General features: G+C 37.3%; 1 protein-coding gene across 1 annotated transcript in view; it reads left to right on the top strand.

The window, feature by feature from the left end:
- Positions 1 to 467: 467 nt before the first annotated feature.
- The window catches only part of LOC109416152 (TWiK family of potassium channels protein 7), a 345,001-nt gene continuing 320,380 nt past the window's right edge, over positions 468 to 25,088 (top strand). The window contains exon 1 of the mRNA XM_029863343.2: positions 468 to 1,192. The gene's annotated coding sequence lies outside the window, so the exon portion shown is untranslated. The remainder of the gene's footprint in view (positions 1,193 to 25,088) is intronic.

The raw sequence follows: 25,088 nt of genomic DNA, 5'->3' as shown, positions 1-25,088 counted from the left end.
TGAGTTCGAGTCTCACCGGAGTACGTGGATTTCTTTTCATAATTTCAAATCTCAATTTGTTCATCGAGCACATGTTCTGTTGTGCACATGGATGTCAAAGCATTTTCAACAGAATAATTATGTGTTTTCCTAAATGTAATGCAGTGCAAATAATTGAATGTATTATCTAGTTGATTGTGATAGTTTACTATCAGAACCTTTTAAAACAGTGGTTATATCGTATTAGAGTTGTTTCAAAACGGTTTGGATTGTATTGGCATGCGAAGTATGGTGGAGTTCTATTAGGAAATCGTGAGCCTCAGGTCATTGAGAAACATTTATGAAATAGACTAATCGGTGTACACATTGAGCCTACAAACCTCTGTCGTCATTAAAGTTTGAGACAGTCTGATGGATGGTAGCCAGCATCTCGGAGAGTGGAAGATGAATCTCTGTTTTCCGCACTTGATGCTCTGCATTGAACGAGCAGTTCGGAGTCACTCTCTCGAACTGTCGGGCCCTTTCTCTTGTGGGTGGTTAATGGGTGGCGCAGTCGCACCGAGGGTAATTTTGATTACCATAGGGTGATGGTGAAGCTGGAACTTGTCTGGTACAACCTTCTGTAGGGAAAACCTAGCAAGGATCGTTCTAATTCAGCACGAATCGCCGTATCGTTTCCTAGAAGGGATGTGGAAAACACGAGTCCTGCAGCATTCTCATCCGTCGCCACTGTCAGTCTCGTGTTTATACTCGACGGTGGCACATGTTGAAGGCTCTTGGTGGTGACGACAGAGATTCAATTTATCGACACCGCTATCCTGGATTATATATGGGCTTATCGTGACGTGCGAGGAGCTGCGGGTGGAGAGGCCAATTTATTGTATTAACAACAGGCCATCCAGCAGTTTGCCGATATCGAAAAAGGGTGTGCTATTTCCAAGCGTTGGTGATGAAAAAAGATTTTGCGATTGTTGAAGTAGTGCAACCATCTGATCGATAAGTGAATGGGGATTAGAATTACCAAGCAAATATAATACCAGGGAAGAAAAATGCAGCTGTGTGTATAAATGGGAAGTTAATATGTAATAACATATGATTTAAGAAAAGTGAATATATTAAGTGAAATCAATATTATGCACGACATATGATGATATGCAATTTGAATTGAGGATTTTGTTGGATAACATGCTTAAATATCAGTGCTGAACTATCGGTGAGTATTCAAGTCTATCAATCGTTTGTTTGCATTTGCCGGCGGGAAACCAAATGGTTACTTAGCTAACGATTACAGTTATACTTCGGAGGTATAAGGATCCGTCTTTATTTCTGCACAGAACTTTTTAGTTCAGTTTTTATCAATTCTGTTGATATGTTATGGTGATGTTTAATCAATCGAATATTTGAATACTTAATTTTCTCACGACGTTTTATCCAATAATTCAAACATTTCCAACAATAATTCTGTGTCATATTTTCAAAACAACAAATCTAGCTTACATTTATACATTTACAATACATAGTTTCCTTAAATAAATTGATTTATCATTGTTTCTCGTTATCGGGACATTTATTTTGTAATATTTCTCTGATTTTCACTACTGAATAAAATTTAAGGTAAATTATCTTGCTAACATGCCATGAACTAAAAGTCTTGGGGTATATGCTCGGAATATACTTACTAAATTTCAATAATTCCATTGAAAATCAAATTTTCATTTATCTCGGCTAAACAAATGTATAGGAAAAATACATTTGAAGGGTTTCTACTTTTGTTTTTGTTTAGTGTATATGTTAGTGTGATGTTATCACCTTTTCATAGAACTGTATAAAATATAATACCATTTTTGATAAAAAAATTTCACCATAAAAAACTTTTGTATGAGTTTCCTTACATACTTTTGAAAATGTTTGGACCTCGGCTAAAAGAATGTCTATGACTGTTTATTCGTTAGAACAACCCAAGGAGATACATCTTCTTCGCAATTGGTAATCAATTTTTAAAACCTTTTTCCTATCCGTTGGTAGCTCGTTTTGCAGACACAACAAAGAAAATGACTTCTTCTAGAATATACAGTCTAAGTAAAAAAAAAACATAGAAAGTTATTCATTACTAATTTCAGTATTATTTATTTATTTTCAATTGGCTTCTTTAGCGGTGTTGGGATAATTCCATATTCTGAATCTCCATGCCAAACTGAGCCGAAATCCAAATTTTCATCAATTTTGATGCCCGGGAACCTATTTAAATATCAATTTAAAGTTTATATGGGAGCGATTTGTTGAATCACCCCTCGTTGCATTTTGTACTGGGCGGAGCTGTCAAACAGTTGCCTAGCTGTCAAAAGGTGATTTCGAAAAATCTCTTTGAAATTGATTTTAGGTATCAAAATAAAGTTCTAAAAATCTGAAGTGGCTCAGAAAAAGGTGCTCTTTCGTATAAAATCAAAAAATGAATATTTTTTCCAAAATTAAAAAAAAACAATTATTTATTTATTTACTTATTTATTTATATAATTCAACAGACTGTCTTATGCTACAATCTTAATTCTATTTTTAAATTTTTTTTTTGAAACATTGATATCGAACAGATCACTCACACTATTGAACAGACGAAAACATGCAGATAATGCGTTTTTGAATCCATAGGCAGTACAGTACGGTGACGGGGAACAAAAATCAAACTTCGTTCTCGCAATTGGCGTTGTGGTGCATAGAACGATATATTTTGCAGCAGCGATGAGCAGTCTAAATCCCCGATTTACAAATCATATATATGAAAAGCATCCGCAAGTCATCGCGCCGGGAAGCAAGTTTTTCCAGAGCGATGAGTCTGCATCGGGCTGCATACTCTGGCAAGTTAGCAGGATTCGATCAAGGTAATAAACGAAGCGCGTAACGGATTAAGTTTCGCTGGTCCCTTCATATGCGAATGATCTGCGTTGCATGATGCGGGGACCATACGCACGCTGCATATTCAAGGATGCTGCGAACTAATGCACAATACAATGATTTGAGAGCATAGATGTCCTTGAAGAAGCTGGTATTTCGTTGAACAAATCCTAGGGCTGCAAACGCTTTCGCAGTAGTAACGCAGATGTGTTCATCAAACCGAAGCTTATTATCGATAATAACTCCAAGATCACGGATTGAGTCAACTCGTTCCAAGAGCTCCGATCCGACGAAATAGTCGAATTATGGCAGACGAAAGGTGTAATTTTAGTTCATGAAGAGCAAGGCATACTTTTCAAAATAAAAGAGAATTTTGTAGGTAGGTCAAATGCCAGAAGGCTTACCAATGATCAAAGGTTGGCTGTCTGACAACTCTCCGGTCGTTTTGACAGATGTAACATGAGCATGAAAAGGACGGAAACAAGATCGATAAAGTAGAAATATGATCCGTCTTTTTCGTGCATGTATGTGTTCTGTCAAAATGACGGGCTTGGTGATCTAGTGACTACCGCTTCTGATTCATATGCAGAAGGTCCTGGGTTCAATCCCTGGCCCGTCTCTTTCCTTCTACTTAGTATCTTTCTATTCACATTCTCTATACTCTCCTCTCTATATATACAACTCATGTATATTCATATGTTCATAGTCATCGCTATAACCAGAAACGGTTGAAAAGCTGTTTCCTCTTGCGTTTCCCTTCCTTCCAACTTTCATTGCACAGTGTCAATCTATCAGCCGTGAATTTGAGCGAAATTTCCAAAATATAATGAATATTTGTATATGTTTCAGGGAGAAAAAAAAAATTGAACGTTAATGTTGAAAAATGTTAGCCATTTACTGTAAAAAATTCAGCTCAATCGGAGTATTGGTTACGGAAATATAGATGTATGAAAGAAGCAACTTTGCTTAAAAATAGAACAATAACCGATTTTAAATCGACAGCCTTGTATGGAAAGTCGAAAAAAAAGTTCCGCTCTACTGTATTTTTTTCCTTTACTGTTTCGATTTCAGGTCATGATTCTACACTTGAAATGATCATCAGCTTACTGAGTTCAAAAATGCTGTAAACTTGTGTTACCAAACGCGACTAGCTGTGTAAGAACCAACAATATATTCAGCAAACCCGACGTCTCAACTAGACAGAAATGTCTTGCCATTTTTTGGGACAGATTTGACAGATTTGATGTTCTCTGATCGTTTGCAAGGAATTCAACGATGATAAACATTTTTGTTGCCGGGGCCCGTAGCAAAGTGGCTACACGTTTACTTTATAAGTGGATGGTCATGGGTTCGATTCCAGCTCCGGCACTTGCAATTTTTCGTCGGTTGCTCTTCCCCCTAGAGCGGGTGACACCTGACCTTCTGAGCATATGCTCTAACGGACCCGGAAACTTGGATATCGGCTAACGGCAACCCATAATGGACCCCCAATTGGCTTTTTAAGCGATGTTGAGATAGTTCCATATTCTGAAACTGCACGCCAAACTGAGTCGAAATCCAAATTTTCATGAATTTTGGAGCCCGGGAACCTATTTAAAAATCAATTTGAAGTTTGTATGGGAGCGATTTGTCGAATCACCCCTCGTTGGATTTTGTACTGGGCTGAGCTGTCAAGCAGTTGCCCAGCTGTCAAAAGGAGATTTGAATAAATCTTTTTGAAATTGATTTTAGGTATCAGAACAAAGTTCTAAAAATCTAAAAATAATCATAGAGGCTTAGAGAAAGGTGCTGTTTCGTTTAAAAATATAAAATCGTTGATTTTTTTCTAAATTTAAAAACCCAATTGGTCTGGAAATGAAACAAGAGCCACACATCAACATCCTTGTGCTCATCATTCTACCATGAACAGGGTAAAAAAGTGACAGCAGCGCAAGGGCAACCAGTTCGTATTAGTAGAATTAGCTAATTGGTATCGCTCACGCAATGCTCTAGTGAACAAAAGAGTTGTAAAATAGGTTAAGTGATTAAAGAAAATAAAATAAACATTTTTGTAGCGTTTTCTCTTGCAGCATAATCGCAAGGCATTTCTAGCTAGTGGAGACGTTGCGTAAACCATTGTGGCTAAGCGGCAACTAGAGCTGAGTAGCTCTACAAGGGGCGGATGAACTCACTGGCTTCCCGCTTACAGAGGTGCGATGGTCTAATGCATAGAGGAAACTGCAGAGCATGTATGTATTGCCTATGTGCATACGCCGTGCGAAACAACAGGCACCTAGCTATTAGATACATAGTCAGATCGAGATGATTGCAAAATGTTGCATCGGTCGTGATTATCGACATCACTCAACAGATTGAAAAAGGTGTTCAAGTGGTCATTATGGCGCATAACTTCCGCAAAACTTAAATTATCTGTACTAACGGGTGTCCACTAAATAACGAGAATGGTTTTAGCAACTGATTAAAAAATTACAAGCGCCCATAGAGAAAAGGTTTTTTATGTAAAACAATCTATCAAACATCTATCTATCCACAAAGTCAGCGTTTTTTTTTATTTTGTTTCAACTTATTCTGTTCTGTAGAAAACGACATTGAAACAGGAAGCACTAGTTAAGCGCCTTGGACGGCTCTACCGATTGCTAAAAAAAACCGTAAAAAAGTTAAAAGAAAACCTAAAATCTGTCCAGTTTTGAATGAACTCTACAACCTGGCATCCCTAGAAACAGATCCTGATGGAAATAGATGTAAACTAGCTAAATCAATAAGCATGAAATCATTTCACATCATTAAACGTACTTTTGCGTCATGGGCTGGATAAATCAATAGAATGCCGTGTAAAATATCAAATATTCACATCAAATCACATTTACACGTTGGACAACATGTAAATGGTTTGTTATAAAATAAAATAGCACACAAAAAGGTCAACAATGAACCGCAGTGCACAAATTACATTGACACGTTTTTAAGATACAGAAAAATGGCATTTTTTGGAAATTTCAATAAACGTCATTTACGAGAAAAGGCTGCCATCAAAGCAGTAAAACCAGTCAGTATCCCCAATTTTTTTTCCTATTGTTGTTTGAGTGTGTAGATGCTAAAGGTAGCTTGGAAGTCAATTATTTCAACTAACTATTTCACAGATGCAGAAAATGCGTGAAAGTTAAATTTTAAAAGTCGTACAAAGCAGTTGCTCCAACATCACTACACAAATATGCTGTACAAATTACTACGTTCAATTTTCTAAAATTTTATATTTTTCCATGAAAGTACAGTGTTAAACCTTTATGATAGATAGATTCAGATTGCCGTTTTTGAAGATCATATATTTTTAAGAGCACTCTGGAAGCATTCTCGTTATTTAGTGGACACCCGTTAATCCAGTTCAAATTCAAAATCGGAATCCGTTACAGGACGATCAGTATAATTTAAAGAATCTTTGAAATATTGGAAGCAGAATAGAACGTATGATGTATGCTGAAGCGAGTTAGCTAGAAATGCATTTATCCTAAGAGTCTTGCATAGTTACAACAGTTGCCGCATGAACAACCTGCCAACAATTACCTGTATGCATTCAAATTTTGTGGCCAAATTCCCTTCTGCTAATGCGTCTACATGCAACACGCTCGATTGTTCAAAGTTCCCAAATCGAATATCAAATACTAACATGGATCAATGCTTGCTTCGAGAGCCACTACTGTATCAGAATTGCCTATTTTCGGGCGGAAATAGTATGACCTGTATTCGCATATGCATCGCCAAGTGTTCTTCATATGGTAAATCGTTCCATTCAACCCAATGTGGTGTCCGTTGCCTATCTCCATTGCTCCATAATTTCCATTAAAAGCTAATCTCGTCAGAGCAGAAGGTACTCAAGCGTAGGATGCACACATGTGAGTTCGTTCCGAAAGCCACCAGGACGACGACCAAACAAGTTTTCATTGCCTCTAGAGTTGATACCTCAACGAAATATGCGGATGGCTAGCCATCTATTAATTTCAGTTGAACATATTAATTTCAATTAGACATTGAAATTTGATATTTATTGACCTTTCCACTTCTTTGCACAAGACCACAAATGGCTTTTGATCGGTTTTCCTAGGTAGGGATGGAAGCAACCAATTGGAATGATTCGATTATAAGCAAGTGACAAAAGAGGTGCATGATTGCAATCAGCTAGAACGATTGCAGGGATCCGTTTTGGGCTGGAAGTGGTTGTATTGATAGCTCTATTCATCAATAGAAGGCTTTTGCCAACAAAAGAAGTAGTTTGAATGAACTACTAATTGAAAGGCTTGGACATAATTATTCACTCTGGCGGTTAGTGTCAATTAAAAGGAGTAACTTAGGTACAGTATCGGACGATAAAAATGCACCAAAGCCGGTTTTCCATACAAACTAGTCAACTTTCGATTGCCATATCTCAGTTATTTCTCAACCGATTGTTTTCGGCCTTTTTGTGACGAACTACAAAACATTTCAATTTTTGAAAACTATTGAAAAGTTCGGTCATAACCATTGACACAAAAGTTACAGATAGGTTAAATTTTGACAATAAAAATGCACCAAGATAAAATATTTTTTAGCAAAAAATGCTGAAGTCAAATCATGTTGGTCTCTTCAGCAAATTTACTCGCCATAACACAAGAAACATATTTACCGAAGACACCATAATGATATGACGTAACCATGATTTGCTATAGCATTTTTTGTCTTGGTGCATTTTTATTGCCAAAATTCAACCTATCTGTAACTTTTGTATCAATAGTTGTCACCTAACTTTTTCAATAGTTTTAGAAAATTGAAATGATTTGTAGTTCGTCACAGGAAAATTGAAAACAATCTGTTGAGAAATAACTGAGATATGGCAATCTAAAGTTGACTAGTTTGTATGGGAAAACGGCTTTGGTGCATTTTTATTGTCCGATACTGTATGTAATCAACGTGTTTGCAGTATAAGATAAACACGTGCACAAAGTATAATTTGGCTTTTTTTTTGTTTTTCGAAGCATATTGATTAGAATGGCTGAGCCAACCAGAATCAATGCTAATATTAATAGAACCAACCTATAAGACACATTCTACCATGACGTATTCACGCCTTTTCGATCAGAATAACTACAACTACAGGGGATAGACAAAATGATTGGGACAGGCAAAATTTTCCCTCCTCAAAAAAAAAAAATTCAAATAGCTGTAACTTTTCGAAAAGTGCATCGAATATTCTCAAATTTTTACTGTAAGTTCACCAACTATTTGTGTTTCAGTGGACAAAATTTGAAAAAGATCGGGCCATACTGCACGACGTTATAGGCATTTTAGAAAAAGGTAGAATTATCCGATAGTCAACTTTGAGCTGTTATATCTCCGGGTTCAATGAACCGGGTGCAATGAAATTTTGACCATTTATGACTTATATAATGAGCTTTGAAAAACTTTTGACATAACTTAAAATTCTTAACACGGAAGAAAATTATAACGATTAGATAATTTTTCTAATAAAACACCAAATTTTCTTAAATTTCAACATCGTTTCAAAATTCAAGATGCTAATTATAGTTCATTTAAATTCCCTCTGATTGTCTTGAATACAGATATGTTTTAAAAGAAAATAACAACATAGGCGGCAATTCATTGAAAAAGTAATGGGATGCATATTAAAAATAGACCAATTTACTAAAAAATCATAAAATTATTTCAATCGCTATAACTTTTTCTCTTGTTAATAATTTCAAGTTGTGTCAAACGTTTTTCAGAGCTCATCATATAAGTCATAAGTGGACAAAATTTCATTGCATTCGGTTCATTGAATCCGGAGATATAACAGCTTAAAGTTGGCTATCGGATAATTCTACCTTTTTCTAAAATGCCTATAACTTCGTGCAGTATAGCCCGATCTTTTTCAAATTTTGCCCACTGATACACAATTAGTTGATCAACTTATAGTGAAAATTTGAGAATATTTGATGCACTTTTCGAAAAGTTACAGCTAATTGGACATTTTTTGAGAAGGGAAAATTTTGCCTATCCCAATAATTTTGTCTATCCCCTGTACTTAGAAATTACAACGTTGTAACGTCACGCTACTAATTCCTATTTCAAATAAGCTTTTTTTCTTTTAATAAAAACTAAATGTTCAACAGATCAAATTCCCTGCAAATTTTTCAAGGAATCCGAATATGAAAAAAATGAGGTTTACGTTCGTATTTAGTTGAAAATCTGATGAAGAAGGCGTCAATACGTTGTAACGTCACGGTAGAATGTGTCGTAAACATTGTTATGAGTGCTCACAATTGGAAAATTACATGGAAACTATGTACAAATATAAAAAAGTAAACAAAACCATATTGAAATTATAAGTAAATCATATGCAAATAACATTTAAATTTATTGTAGGCCCATTCAATTCATTTTCCTCTGTAACTCGCTAGCTTATGCCAAGGAGAAACTCAAATGTTATGCTGCAGCCTACTACCGGGAGCTTAAGCTTATTTTTTGTTTATAGGATTAAGAAATCTGCTAATCAGATACCCAAGAGGTGGGTCCTCGGGTTATGTGGGGGTCGACCAACTAAAACTTCATTCTCTCTCTTCCTTACTTTCGTGGTATGTTCGATCACGATTTCGAGAAGGGGAGGCGTACATGAGTACTCTTTGGTAAGCATTTCACCAGCTACCTCCTATTGTTGTCCTCTCTCTCTCTCTCTCTCCCTAGAAGATAGAGTTCTGGCTAGTACTCTAGACTAGCCGTTGGACTCAAGCTCCTGGAAGGGGAGGTGGTCAACTAAACTTGCTGTTAATCGGCCCACCGCTTTCTTTCTAGAGTGGAATTTTGGAGATCTTCGTACATAGTAACGGAATCCTACTTGTGCGCCCTCGTACGTCTGTCTGCAGATATTCAAAATTAGCAAATTCTGAAGCACTTTCGCACCTTAACTAATTCTAGATTGTCGGTGCAGCGGGAAGTACCCGAATAAAAAATACAGTAGAAAAACCGAACGTTGTATTGTAACAGTACTATTTAGAACCATATTTTTACAACAGACCCCACTGTTAAAATAAAAATACAAAAACAATAACATGTAATGTAGACACCATACATTGAATTGTAAATAAGATTTTTACAATACAAAATATATTTTTCTCCATATATATATATGTATATATATATATATATATATATATATATATATATATATATATATATATATATATATATATATATATATATATATATATTTGCAAAACCATACATATTGTAAATTGTAAATGAATTGTTCAAAATGCTGGTACGTGGGTTTTAATATAACGTACATTGTATGGTACATGTATAGTTTCAAACAATAAAATGTACCGTAAATATGTTGTTTTTTAATGTAATTTCACTACTGGCCATACATTAAATCCAATGGTTTTGGAATGGATCTCTTTTGTTATGTTGTATTGTTTACCATAAAGTTATATTATCTTGTCATTTTCCTTCTATTAATGGCATCTTAGGCTTTCTAGCCAAGCTAACCTGAAAATAATGTTAAATAGAACTATCTTTGATAGTGCGGACTAGAACCTATCAAGTTCAACATTATTAGAATGCGCTTTGACAATTCTCCAAAGAGTCTTGGACAAACCTTTATATATACATATATTGCATCTTGCTTTGCTTTATAGATTACCGTGCAAATGTTCAATCGTCTAAAATATTTGTTCACACGTCAAACACAAAAAAAGTAGCAAGTAAACAAACCGATTATTCCATGCACCACCCAAAAAGTGTAACCAACGCTTAAAATTGCTAGCAGGGAAACGAACCAATGAATGCTGAAACTGGTGGGAACATATTGTAGTGCGACAAAATAATTCTGCAGGGGGTCGAATACGGTTCAAAAAAAGCAATACAATCAGAAAAAAACGAACTAGTATACATCCCATGCTAAATAATTTTCTCGTGGTTGACCCTAGGCTTCGTTTATATGCAGGCTATACTGGCTCAGTTCAACTTTGATTTAAACGTAACCTAGTATAACACCGGTATATTAAAACTTTTTCAACGCGGATTCACTTAAATATGTATAGGATAGTTATATTTTTGTATCTTATCTTAGGAAAAAGAATTAAAAAAAAAACATTGAGAGAAGTAACTCTGTTTTATTAATTACACAGCGTAACGAAAATTAACTTTTGGTCTGTCTCAAAAGCAAACTTATGTGTCTCTGACAGATTTTGGGCCGCTGAACCGAATCCGGGCTCAGATTTGCTCCAGCACGTCACAATTTTGAGCTAAGCCTCAATTTATAGGGTAAAATTTGCGATTTTGGGCTTTTTTGACTGCAAGCCATTAAGCATGGAAACATTTTTTTAAGCAATCAAAAGGTAAATTGGTCAATTAGGGTATATGTGCCATCAGTAATCTCATGCTCCCATTTTCATCCTAATCGAAAACAAGCGATTACGGCACCGATTGACTCCGTTCTTTTTGCTTTCATGGGTGCTCACTTCTAACAAAAAATACAAAAATAAGAAACAAAACAAACAGCGCTTCAATCCTTTGTTTTTCGTGGGATGAAAATGGGAGCCACATGCTTAATAAGGGAACGAATACCCTAATATTTAAATTAACGACTCATGCAAAATATTTTGTTTTACCTAATCGAATTTGATAGTTTTAAGCGATTTATGTTAGGTACGATATATCCCAAACAAGTCACCATCCAAAAGTTGCATGCAAGTTTACATACTAACATAAAATGCTTAAATCTATCAAATTTGATTTGGTATGACGAAATATGCGGGACACGTGTAAACTTCGTAAATGACAAAAATTATTATGTTTTAAACTAAACAAGATTTGTTTCATTTCAGAGATTTTTAAGATCGCCCACGTCTAAGCCTGAGTAGTCTCTGATTATATTAACAGTTGAAGCTTAGGCCAGATAACCGGGTTTTGCAAACTAAGCTTTATTTGTGGCGATACTTTGAGCGTCATGTTGGAACTATGCCGAGCGCGCTAAGTGTTATTAGACCATTAATGTAGTTGCATGAAGTGGGCGACGAAGTAAATAAGTATCATTACAGCATGCTTAACCGTTATTACAATGTTGAGGCTCCAGTTTGACTAAAATTTGAAATACATAACAACTCATAAGAAAACTTACAAGTTCGATTCAAACATAAGTTAGATTAAAAAAGTGAATTTGAAGGCGAACCTATATTAGAAGTCGTTTCTGTGTCCAGTCCAGTCCATATCATAAATATGGCTCTACGTCAAAGATAAATTTCGTCAATCGCATTTGATTTGGTTGTGGCCGAAGGCAAGTTCACATGAGAGAAAGGGCGAAAACTCCCCTAAATGCAAACACAGAAAAAATAGTGTTGAGCTCATCCACTGATTTACGGTAATCTGACCTGCGTCTTTCCGGGTTGACCTACATTCGTATTCCTCTCATCGTACTCTACATACATAGCCTGCCATATCTCTTGGATCTGCAGTCCTCAGGACACCAATGGTTCAAACATAAGAAAAATAGTATAATATATTGTTACATAAAGATCAGATGTAAATATATAGTTGCTACTATGTGCAAAGCTTCTAGCGAACCATTTCATTACAATACACTTTATTGTAGCTGGTGCGCTGTATGGTACAGGAATGGTTTTCACCATACACCTTATGGTTAGTTTTTATCCGGGTAGGCTTGTTATCGACCCTGCACTGTCTACCGGGCGAAGACATAGCGAGAGGTAAAGCCACAAGTTGGCAATACGCCAGTTCCATACTTTATTGTACTTCTAAAAGAGCGAGTTACAAAGTTGTAGCTGCAAGAATATCCTCGCAGCTATCCTCGAGGATTCGAACTGCACTATTCCTTTCCGAAGCAATACCGTCTGGTGGTCCCGGAGAAACTATGGGCTTGGGAATTATGGGTACGATTTAGAGTTATGTTAAGAATAGTTTGAATCTAATCTAATCTAATCTAGTGCTTGCACAGCCAGTATTGAAAAGCATCCTGGAAATATCAAAATTTCTTCCGATATTTTCTTGTCAGCATTAATATTTGCAGCATATCAGAGATGATGTGACACAAATATTAAAACGGCCAGGCCCACTGTGCAGACTAATGGGTTGGAAGATAATTCAAAAACTTAAGGCAATCAGGTTATCCACTTATGAATAACATGATTGACAAACCTTTTTGAATTGAATGAAGGAAAAAACGGGGACAACCGTACCAACCGTTTCGTTTTTAGGGGAATTGTGTTAGAACATAGAATCGTTGGGAGTGGTGCTGCTAAGAAGGTTAATGCATACTCCGTTATAGTTGGCGTCTTCTCCTGGGTTGGGGCACAGGCATTTCTCCATGTGTCCTGGCTTCAAAGCCTAGGCTTAAGCGCCATTACTCGCTCTCTGAAACGAAACAAAAGTAAAATGATCTCTTCCCCAAACGAATAGATATATAAGCCCATATAGTAAGCGCAACAGAAATGCCATTCTACCAAAAATATTTGAATGATAATTTCAGAAAGAATAAGAATTTAGGTTTGATCTGGATATTATCGCCATTCATTTTAGCAAGCTTTCACAATACAACAACAGCATCCTCCTATAGCTCCATTGCTAGTCGAACACCAAATGATATACTGTCACGTCCGCCAGAGAACAACATTGAGATGAACTGGTCATAGAAGTCTCTTCCAGCCAAATCCCACGCGAACCAATTTCTCAACAATAACACTGCCCCTCATTTACACGTGAGCACTACTCGATGATTTAAACAAGTCTGTTTCCACCAAAATCAGTCAACCGACAGATTGTCTAGTAGTGTGTTGGAGTCTCCCCCGGAGAAGTCAGAGTTGAAACACAAAACACACGAATGCATTTTCTCACTTTGCGTGCAATTGATCTGCAACGCACCAAACATAAATATACACCAACATCATCAACAGTAGCAGGAATTACAGCGCGCACGCATACACACTTTCACAACTTGACCAGCACTACCAGCAGAGTGAAACATCTCAAATTTCAAACAAAGGACGGCCAATGGGACCACCATCGAGCCCAGAAAGATTATAAATGCACTTTTTCGACCCCATTCCGGTCAACGTAATTGCAACTGCACTAACGAAAGAACCACACGTCCCTCACACCACTCGCACCGGGTTCAATTGCTCATGAAACACTTTTTACTTTTTTTTTTTCTTCTATCTTCCGTTTCGTGAAGTTCAGGAAAACATACTGTTTAAACTAAAACTCCTGGAAGTTAAAATACATTCCAATATTAACTCAAATAATCATAAATCGAAAACTCGCGGAAACGAAAAAATTGACAGCGAAAAAAAAATTACATCCGCACGCGTTCGCGGACTGCTGCGATCTTTCGAGTTATGTTAAGAATAGTTTGAAGCTTCAAAATTCGAATATTCAACTCAAACATATTTTTTTTTTCGAATGAGTGTTATTAGTTTTGTACAAAACTGGTTACACTCATTCGAAGAGGGTATTCTGCTTAGAGGGTTCGAAAAGTCGGTACGAGGTGAAATGTTTGTTGCTATCCACTTATCCGCGAGCCATTACGGCGGGCAAAACAAGCCGCTTCGTCTAACAGGACCCACAGATCTTAAGGATAGTAAATAAGTAGGAAGACGAAATTTTCCATCTTCTTAAGGCAATAATAGGTCGTTAGAACTTGTGACTGCCTAACCAATAGATAATAAAGCACATGCTGTTTGAAATCATTTCGGTTGTATATCAAATTGACTGCATCAACCTTATTAAGCCGAGTTCGTCGATGGACCCTTAGCAACAACGGGTCAAACCTTCAACGTGCGGCAAGTCCTACAGGATCCCAAAGCAAAGCCCCAAATGCGAGTCACGCTCGCTCAAAACACTTCACCACGAATAAGAATGTTTATGTAATTTTAATTAAATCTCTTGGAACAGCAACTTTTCCGCTCGCTCTTTTAGACAAACATTGGGCATATCGATCGATGTATGTCTGCAACCCATAAAACAGCATAAATATTTGCTCCTCCGCACGCAATTCTTGCTTTTGGCTTTTAATTTCCCTTGTAAAACTCTGTTCAAATTTCCCCCTTTTGCGTTGGGTAATTGCTTTTCCGATTGCGAGAACCGTTTGTTACCTCTACAGCCGGCGAGCCAAGCATACATACTTGTTTCTGCCGAGTAGAAAACATTTTACATGCCCCGAAGGCTTTTCCAGCATTACAACAAACATGTTGAAACCCCAAACATGGCGGCTGGCGGCAGGAGGCACAACCCGCGATGGAAATTCAACTGTAAGTGGCATTGACTTTCAATTTGGTGGCGGTTGAGTGAATTGATGAAGTGGGGTGAACTCTGCCAGCTGGAAGCTTTTGAGTGTTGTCGGTTAATTACTGCGTCAGACGCCTCCGTGAAACATATGTTATCTGCTGGGGGTATTTTCTTCGCCTTTGTACTTTAACGGTGGGTAAAATGTAAACCTTAATTTTTCTTTAAAGTTAAGTAGGCCATATTTAATGCGAAAGCTTCTTTTTTTTGTATAGTTATCTCATCTTATCCCCTACAGGACATTCCCATCTCTGGTGATGGATCATTCCACATGACTTGTTGTCGAAACCCATTAAAACGTAATTAAACTTTTTGTCGAAGATGTTCGCAACGATTAAACGCAAATCAAAAGGTTAGGAAATATCCAGAGCAAGAAAGTTATAAACTTTACCCCCCCCCCCCCCCCGCCCCGTTCCCCTGCGCTTCTGCTTCAGAAAATCGAGGAATTTTGCTGTGGTTAAAATTATGAAAAGTTGCATCAAAGGTAAAAAATAGCACATATTGCCCGGCTTCTATCTTTCAAAGTTAAATTTCTCGATGGAATGTTCATATAGGCATGCATTACCTCGTTGTTAGATCGCATCTTTAGCACACATGATTTGAGTGAAGGAAATTGCAGCAAAAACTAAGGCATTGTCTATTTAGAATCCGGACGCAGATTATCACTTATATTTCAGAGGTGGAATAACAAACAGAAAAGGTTAACAATGATAATGATAATAATGAAAACAAAAATAATTTATAGTAGTTTCATGGAAAAATATCATTAAAATTATTTAATTCAATTTTTCTTCCTTTTTTATTTTTTTTCCGTGTTATCATCCTAAAAATCTGCACAAGGCACAGTGTTTTATTTTGCCGATTTTATGCGCTTTTTTAATAACTTTTCAACCGATATAGTTTCTTCGGAGAAGTTTCTGCATTAGAAAAGGCGCATCTTTTAAAATAAAGAGTTGAATGATCAATCCACCTATAAGTGAGATGAAAAAAATATTTTTTCAAAAAATGCAAATAGACGTTTGATGTCTTCGGCAAAGTTGTGCAAAATGCAATTTTGAACAACTTTGTCAAAGACGCCATAATGCTGAATCTTATACTTTACGAGATATATTGCGTTGTATGTACATGACCCCTAGAAATCATATATTTCATCATAAATTTTTAACGGGATTTTTAGATTTTTTGCGTCTTCTACAAAGTTGTTTGGAATGTAAAAATACATGTTTTGCTGAACATAAAAAAAAAGCTAGCTTTTGAAATAACAAAGTTATTTACAAATTACTATTTTTATAGGGTAACTTTGAACTCGTGTTACTTTTTTCGGCGCAAAATGGCGCAGAGAACCGTTTCGAATAATGAAACAACTATATTTCTACTATACGAAAATGGCTTTAACTTTTGTATGCAAGTGTATTCTTTATGTGTCATGGTAAATATACAATCAATTATCAAATATTGAAATTAATTGATAACTTCTTAATTTAAAGCGATAGAATGTCGCAATGTTCAGCAAAATTGTGTATTCTTGTATGCTCAACTACTTTCTAGAACATGAAAAAAAATGTAGAAATCTTGGTAAAAAGCTATGATTATTTTAACGAATTATAAAAAAAAAACTTTTTCAAAATCACTTAGAAATTGATTTTTATTATAACTTTTAATCAACAATTTTTGCATGTTCTGGCAAAGTTGTTAAGCATATAAAAATACACAATTTTGCTGAACATTGCGACATTCTATCTCGTTAAATGAAGAAGTTATTAAAAAATTTCAATATTTGATATTGTTTGTTTATTTACCATAACACATAAAGAATACACTTGAATTCAAAAGTTCAAGCCATTTTCATATAGTAGAAATATAGTTGTTTCATTATTCTAAACTGTTCTCTGCGCCATTTTGCGCCAAAAAAAGTAACACGAGTTCAAAGTTACCCTGCAAGGGTAGTAAGTTTTAGTATCAACTCCTTCGGCGTATTTATCTCACAAACGGGTCACCTCAGTAGTGTCCTAAGACCCTCTACCGGTCTGATTAGGATTCTAAAGTAACTTTGCTAAACATTTCTCTTCTTGCGAAATTAAGGGCTATTCAGTGAATTCCAATGAGGCGAAATTTGGGAGTTTTGGTTTTCGTTAACACTTATGTGGCCGGCAGGGTACCCGGGTACCTTTTTCAATTTCAAATCTCGATATTTTAATGGTTATTGAGACTAGGATGTTGGAACTCTGTTAGATCTTAGAACTCGTGAATATACATCTATTACTGGGGTTGACCAAATTTTAAAGTGAGGAGGGGCAGGGAGAGGGGCTCCTGCATTTTTTTTATTACGTGGAAGGCCGGCAGGGTACCCGGGTTCCCACGAAATTGAAATGATCATATCTCCGTCAATTTTTCATCGATTTTGGAAATTTTTAGCTCTTTCAATTCAGAAACTTATCATCTATCGGGTTAGACCGATCTAATCACCGTGGTTTTCGGAAAATCCATATTTTTGGGAGCATGTCCTTATACCATATTGAAACCCACATTGTTAAGGCTAGGATACCTTAAAGTGTTTATGGTCAACCATGGCCTCACGGGAAGCGTGTTCCGAAATCACAGTGTCAAAGTCAACACGTTTTATGATTCCAGGCCGGTCAGATACAATATACCAAAGCAATTTTACGATGCTTGGTACCGAAATTGCTACTAACCTACCGAAAATCCCGTATATTGTATTGTATAAAAACACGGATCCGGAAATCCGGATTTTCCGGTACCTATGGTGATCGGACCGGTCCAACCAAATACGATCTCGATAGATAATGAGTTTCTGAGTTGAATGAGGCAAAAACTTTTAAAATCGGTGGAAAATCGCTCAGATATGATCATTTCCATTTCGTGGGTACCCGGGTACCCTGCCGGCCTTCTACGGGTGTTTTTTTTGCTGGTCACACTACGGTTAATAAACACTATTCATCCGTGACGATACCACTGAATATCTCCGGCTGTCGTGACAGCTCACTAAAGTAGCATCTACATATTCCTCGTGTATATGTTTGAAAAGCAGTACGCGATTCATAAAGGCTATTCTCCTTTGGTACACATTTGGTATCATTATCGTGATGTGAGAAAACGATGCTCAGAGCTAAAACTTCCAGCAAAATCTTGAAATTCCAAGCAGATTTATCCATGAACACAAACTTTAATCACAGACAAACAGACGTATCACTTGGAACAAAATGCGGTTAAAATAATCGTAACGAAACATAATCGCCCAATGCTAAATATGCTGTGCTACGCAAACTCACTGAATAGATGGCGGCAGTGAGCAAACGTCAAACAGGAGCGAAAACGATGCGAGCGCCGTGGGCGACCGATTTGCGAACTAAAAAATATTTGAATTATCCGTTAAAAAGGGAAACGATTGGAGGTGAGTAGAGTGAGACGTCTGTTTGTCTGTGCTTTAATCTTCCGGGGATACTTCCGCTTGACATGATTAACCCCAAAAGGGATACCTGGGGTCCATTGAACCCCAGGCGCCTTTCAGAGCTCCTCTTTGATGGAACACACTCAGCGAGGCGACGAAACTGAGGCTATGAAGGTATCCCTTTTAGGGTTAACAATATCTGAGCACATCACATTATTACCGTAAACCGGGGTCAAATTGATCAGCGGGGTGAAATTGATCATTTGGGTACTACATTGTAATTGCATACCAGGAACTTCTAAGCGTCGCAAGAATCTCAAACTTCTACCTCATCTAGTTCGTAGATGTCTAGAGAAAGGTTTAGACTTTTATTTGTTTAAAAAAAAGTTGGTTTTGTATTATTTTTTCAGGAATTTGCAATGTATTTCTCACTTAGCTGAAATCATTGCTTCTAAACAATCGATTGCCACTAGGACTTCCCGTATTTTTTTTTTGTTTTAACATTTTTGTGGAGCCTTGGTTGGAAAGTTATGAAGCTATTCTGAATACGAATAAGTTAAAATAAGTTCTTTTTTCGACGAAAAAGTCATTTATTGTGATAGAAATCACTTATTTCAAAGGAAATTGCCTACCTTTAGGCTTTAAGGGGTAAATTTCTAAATTAAATTTTGCATTTTAAGTGTCAAATTCACTAGTTGTAAGAGTTTTGACGCGTTATTCGAGTTTAGAAGAGCAAAATTAAGTGGATAAGGAATTTTTTCTTTTTAACCGATGCTTAAATGTATACTGATCAATTTCGCCCCAAAGTGGCATCTTCAATTTTCTGATTTTTGAAGTAATTTAACTAAAAGTTTAAATTTGTTGAACAAAATTCTTTCACGTGGTTTCATGGAGATCCACTGGGTACTGATTTTACAGAAATTCTTTTGGCAATATTTGAATTGCCACTAAAGTTATCAGCAAAAGTTGTTTTAAAGTGATCAATTTGACCCCGGTTTAGGGTACCTAACGTTTTTCGCGACTGTCGTACCTGACCACGCAAAATTTTCAATGTGTTTGTGCAAGATTTTTTCCTTCTCTTGTCTTCAATCTGTAATAACTTTTCACTTGTTGCGAGACAATCAATGAAATTTTCACCATTAATAGATGACTAGCAGTAAAATAATGATGATTATGATCATTTAGAGGGTCACAATATATTATACTTTGCGTCCTGATTCTAACTGGACAATGTTTTAGCCATAGCATACAGGGGATGGCCAAAATGTTTGGGATAGGCAACTTTTTTTCTCACACAAAAAAGTTCAACAAGCTCCAATGGAGTGCATCAAAAATTCACAAATTTTTATTGTTTGTCAACCTATTGTGCATTATTGGTAACAAATACCGTATGCGTGATACCCGGGCAGAAAAGAATTACAAAACAATTGCAAGTTTTGCCATTCAAAAAGAATTACTGAATGGTAAAATTTGTCATTGGTTTGTTTGAAATAATTGACAAAAGGGCAAAAATAATAACTGACATTGTTCGATAAAATAACTAAAGAATGTCAAATTTTGACATTACAATGGCAAACCAAGGACAAAAAAATTAAGATAGAGAATTGCAAAATATACCATTATTGAGTTATTGAAAATAGAACAATATCAAAATTAGTTATTCCCTTGTCATCCAAAAGAAGGGTATATTAAGTTGTTTATTCCAATAACAAAATGAAAACTTATAAGTTTTTTGGATGGAAAGTAATTGCAAACAAATATCAAAATTTACCATTAGAATAACCAAAATTCAAATTTTGTCATTATGTTGTTCTTGATAAGTACCAAAACTGCGAGTTCATCAAACTCGCAAAAGGTCAACAATATCTCACCAATTGCAAAATTTGTTATGATAGCAAAATAAGACATTCAGTAGTTATTCTTCCAAATTTTAAAATGACAAGCAAATGGAATATTTTGATATGATATCATATTATGCTATTCACATGTTGTTTTAAGCTCTTCATGAAGAACTCATGAATGACAAAATAAGCTATGACAATAAAATTTGTTATTCTTTTGTTTTTGGTTTGCCATTCACCTCCATCCGGGTAATGTTTGCAAAATCGTACAAATAAGGTACCCATATCACCTGTACACACAATGTCTTGGTTTTTATTGCATGTACGTAAGCTCTAACTCATATCACAGTAGGTTGCGGGTAAAAAAAAATCCGATTTCTTAAGTTTAAAATTTGCACCATGAAGGGGTAGCAGCGGTAGTCGGGACTTGTCCACGCGCAAATGTTAAAAAAGACATTTCAGGAGTGTTCAGGAGAACCGTAAAACAGTCTTAGACCGAAAAAAAGCAAGGGCAACTATTCCCGAAGGTGTCCACTGGTCGTCCAAGGTTAACATGGATTAAGAAAGCTATCGCTGCCACCAAAAATAAGATTTGGGTGAATTATATGCGCTCAATGAGAAAAATGGCAAAGAAACGCGAAATCAGCGACTTAACGGCATGGCATATCGAAAAGGAAAATTACGGTGGCCTTTATGATCCTTCGACCATAGAAAAAAAACTTACATTATTACCAATGGCATCCAGGAGCTACGAGTAGCGCCATATAAGAAAGTCTTGAATTTGCCCGAACGCAACCTCCGTTTTTTTCGATTTCCGAAAAACTATCGATCCGTACCAAATTCCAGAATCAATAGTTATTATTACTTTTGTTTGTGTGCCAATGTCTACACCATTATGCAATGTCAAAATAAAAAAATAAATTCAAAAATTGTTAATCTTGACTTTGACACTACCACGGATACTTTTCGACATTTGCGCGTGGACAAATCACGAGCTAGGTTGCCACTTAGTCATTATGCAAGTGTAAAACTAAGAAAATCAACACTTTTTATTCACAGCCTACTAGGATATGAGTAATAGCTTAAATGCCTGCAAATAAAACCAATATATTGTCTTCACAAGTCAAACTGGAATTTTATTTGACGATGGTGCAAACATTATCACGCATACGGTAGAGCTCGATTAGTGAATCTTTCGCGAAGCTAGAATCGTTCTCGTAAAACACTATTTTTTTTAGACAATTTATTTTTGAAATGCCATATCTCCGAAACCAGTGAATGAAACTTTAAACGTTTATCAACAATATGCTGACACTTCAGCGAGTAGTGTGCGGTAGTTCGGCAGCAGCAAAGTTTCGCGCGCTCGCTTTGCTAGATTTTTGCGATTTTTTTTTCTTCTCTGCGGGGCACCGACGACGGGACGCCAAGCAGTTAGTAGTGTGCGGTAGTTCGACAGCAGCAAAGCTTCGCGCGCTCGCTTTGCTAGATTTTTGCGATTTTTTTTCTCTTTCTGCGGGGCTCCGACGACGGGACGAGTGTGCGCGCGCCGTGGTTGAGTCGGATCCGAATTTTTCGCTTCCCTTCGGCGCTAGTTTCCAATACACTTTTAGTAGATAATAAATATTTTCTTTCATTTTTTGCATTTACACAAAAGAGTGAAAAATGTTAGTTCGGGTTCGCCGGTCGAGAAAAAATCCGGGCGCCGACAAGTGAGTCGCGTTCAGTGTAGGGGTTGTGTGCTAGTAGTGGACCCTGCGCCTATAGTGGACCCCCTTCATAAAAACTCAAATATAAATGCCCAAATCAACTCTTTCCAGGCAACTTCCACCGGGGGAACATCAATTACATTGCTACACATCAGTTCCTGGCAAACAAATGACCCAGTGGCCGCAACAATCGGTTATTTTAACTATTTAATGAATGTAAACACTCTAAAGGGTCCACTATACGCACACTCAGGGAGGGTTCACTATAGGCACCGTCGGCGGCGTGACAGCTAACATGGAAATCAAATGGGGGGTCCACTATAGGCGCCAAGATATTTGTAAATAATCCTATAATGGACCCTGTGGTGTCCATTATAGGCAACATCGATGCGTATTTTCAAATGCGTATTTCACTGGAATAATTTATAAATGTGGTATGTTTTATTTATTTTTATTTATTTTATTTTATTTATTGTCCTTCATCGGGCATTAAGCCTTAATGAAGCCTGGCAGGGAAAAGCCTTTTTGGGTTGCCCACATCACTCGGCTCACTCAAAAAGGCATAAAAACCCTACATCTTTTACAGGTTTACAATATTACTATACATATATACAAGAGGGCTTAAGAACTAGATAATTAAAAACCACAAACAATAAATATCTAAAACCATTACAAATAATACAAAAACTCACACACATACAAAGTCAATTGCGCAAGCTGCACTTTGACCAGTTTCTTCACTATCGATGACTTTCCTGGAGCCTTCGTTTGAATGCGCTGGCAGAAGTGTTGAAATCGAACAGCTCGTACTCATGGTTGAATATCTTCGACATGAACCGGATTGGTTCATGCGATCCATAACCTGTGTTTCTCGACTCGAGTATCAAAAAGTCGCGTTGACGAAGCACTCGCGTTGGAGCATAGATGTTGACTAGGTTCAAAAGTTCAGGACAGTCCAACTCGCCCAACAGAATTTTTGCCACGAAAACAGCTTGAGTGTGCTTCCTTCTCTGCTCAAGAGTTTCGATCCCGAGCAATCTGCAGCGGTCTTCGTAGCTTGGGAGATTGATGCGGTCCCGCCATGGTAGATTACGGAGGGCGTATCTCACAAATTTTCGTTGTACCGTTTCAATTCTAGAAATCCAGGTGGACTGATACGGACACCATACAACAACATTTGATTCAAGAATGGATCGGACCAATGCACAGTACAGTGATCGTAGACATAGAGGGTCACGGAATTCGTCGGCTATTCTGAACATGAACCCGAGCTGCCTGTTTGCTCTGGAGATTATATCGTTATAGTGCGTTCGGAAGGAGATCGCAGCGTCCAGAATCACGCCTAAATCACGTACCTCAGTCACACGTTCCAGTGGTTGATCGGCGATGACATACGCATATGTAATTGGTGTTCGTTTGCGATGGAAGGATATAACTTGGCACTTTTGAAGACTCACCGTCAGTAAGTTAGTAGTACACCACTCGACGAAGGACTGAACTGACAGCTGTAGTTGTGCACAATCTTGGAGGCAGCGAATCAGCATGTATAGCTTTACGTCGTCTGCGAAAAACAGACGTATTCCTGGTGGAAGCACGCTGGATAGATCATTTAGGAATACGGAAAACAGTAATGGTCCCAAATTGCTGCCTTGTGGAACTCCAGACAAGTTCGAAAATGGTTCCGATGTTTCCAGTCCGATTTTGACGACGAGCCTTCGATCTGTTAGATATGATTTCAACCAGCGAACGAGATCGTCAGAAAGACCCAGTTTCCTCAGCCGTGCAAGCAATATCCCGTGGTCTACGCGATCAAAGGCAGATTTCAAGTCTGTATATACAGTATCGACCTGCATTCCGGAGTCCATGTGCCGCAGGCAAAAAGAGGTGAACTGAACGAGATTTGTGGAAGTGGATCTTCTGGGATAGAATCCGTGTTGGTCCACAGAGATGTAATGTTTGCAAGAAGTGAACAACACATCATTCATCACGATTTCAAAGATCTTCGAGCACGCACACAACGATGTTATTCCGCGGTAATTTTCAATATTCTGCTCGTCATTCTTTTTGTGTACTGGAAACATTATGGAAGACTTCCAGCCAGTTGGAAACTTGCTCTGCCGTAATGAGGCGTTAAATATCCACGCCAATGGATGAACCAGGATATCACTACACTTCTTAAAAACACACGATGGAATTCCGTCAGGGCTAGTGTAAGACGTCTTCAGTTTCAATATTGCCGTCTGAACTTGCTCAGGCGTGATTTGCAATTGACTGAAAGAGCAAACATTGCTTGGCGTGTTTCTACACGCACGGTCGATTTGAGCGGAAGAAGAGACAAAGTTATTGAACGCGCTTTGGAAATGTGATGCAAAGAGATTACATTTTTCTCTCGCAGTGCTACCGACTACATTTCCGTAAAACATCTCAACAGGTAAACCTTGTTCTTTACGTTTGGAGTTGACGAAACTCCAGAACTGCTGGGGATTCCTGCGCAGATTGCTCTGTGTACGTAGCGTGTTTGACGGTCTTAACATAAAGAGGGGACGTGAAACTTGTTAAAAAAATCCATTTTGGAACAATCCACTGCCTTAAAATAGCTAAAAATCCGCAGAAGTTAATTTCGATGGCTTAGGGGGTCCACTACTAGTACCCAAACCCTATTTCTGTGTGGAATAGACTAAAGGCTTCTGCTCCCTAGTGGAGTGGAGACGCGCGATAGAATTTTCTTTTTGGCTAGTTCTTGCGTCGAAAAGTGGTCGGTTGTTAACGGCGGTTTGTGTATATTGATCCATTGTCAAATCATATCACCAACCATAGGTGATTCCCGGACTGACAATGTACCTTACCCTACTAACAAAAAATTCCTTCCTGAGACAAACGTGGAGATGCAGCGAGTCGCGGTCTTTATAACAACGTTTGTCTTACTAACATTCCTTTCCA

The sequence above is a fragment of the Aedes albopictus genome, chromosome 3 (assembly GCF_035046485.1).
Source record: "Aedes albopictus strain Foshan chromosome 3, AalbF5, whole genome shotgun sequence".
Classification (NCBI taxonomy): domain Eukaryota; kingdom Metazoa; phylum Arthropoda; class Insecta; order Diptera; family Culicidae; genus Aedes; species Aedes albopictus.
The sequence above is the reverse complement of the archived record's forward strand: the minus strand, read 5'-3'. Positions and strand labels throughout refer to the sequence as shown.